Here is a 736-nt window from a genome sequence, read left to right as displayed (position 1 = left end):
CCCCCCACCCGGGAGGACCCGACCCGAGCAGCCCTGGAGCCGGGACAGCAGCTCGGGCTCGCCTGGCCCAGCCTTCCTCCCTCCCTCCTCCTCCTCCTCCTCAGCACTCCAGGCTCCTTCCCTCTCCTGGTCCCTCCGGTCTTTCTCCTCCTCATCCCTTCAGCCTCTTCCAGCCTACTCTTCACCCCCCCAGCCTTCCTCTCTCCCTCCGCCTCCTCCTCCTCACTTCTCCAGTCACCATTCCTCCTCCTCCTCACCTCTCCATCTTTCCTACTTTCCTCTTCATCCCTCCACTCTCCATCCCTTCCTCCGAGCCTTCCTCCCTTCCTCCTCCTCACTCTCAAGCCTTCCTCACTTCCCCATCCCTCTACCCTCCACCGCTCCCTGCTCCTCATCGCTCCACTCTCCCTCCCTCCTCTTCGTCTCCCCAGCCTTCCTCCCTCTCTCTTCCCGGTCCTTTCGTCCTTCGTCTCTCCCTCATCACTCCAACCTCCCTCCCTCCTCGTCCTCACTCTCCAGCCTTCCTCCCTCCCTCCCCATCCCTCCGCCTTCCACCCCTCCCTCCTCCTCATCACTCCATCCTTTCTCCCTCCTCCTCCTCCTCACTCCAGCCTCACTCTCCGTCCCTCCATCCTCCCTCCCTCCCCTGGTCCCTCCAGCCTTCCTCCCACCCTCCTCCTCCTCCCCATCTCTCCAACCTCCCTCCCTCCTCCTCCTCCTCCTCCTTCTCGTCCCT

This window comes from Geospiza fortis, unplaced genomic scaffold, assembly GCF_000277835.1.
Source record: "Geospiza fortis unplaced genomic scaffold, GeoFor_1.0 scaffold150, whole genome shotgun sequence".
Lineage (NCBI taxonomy): Eukaryota > Metazoa > Chordata > Aves > Passeriformes > Thraupidae > Geospiza > Geospiza fortis.
This window is presented reverse-complemented; position numbering follows the sequence as displayed.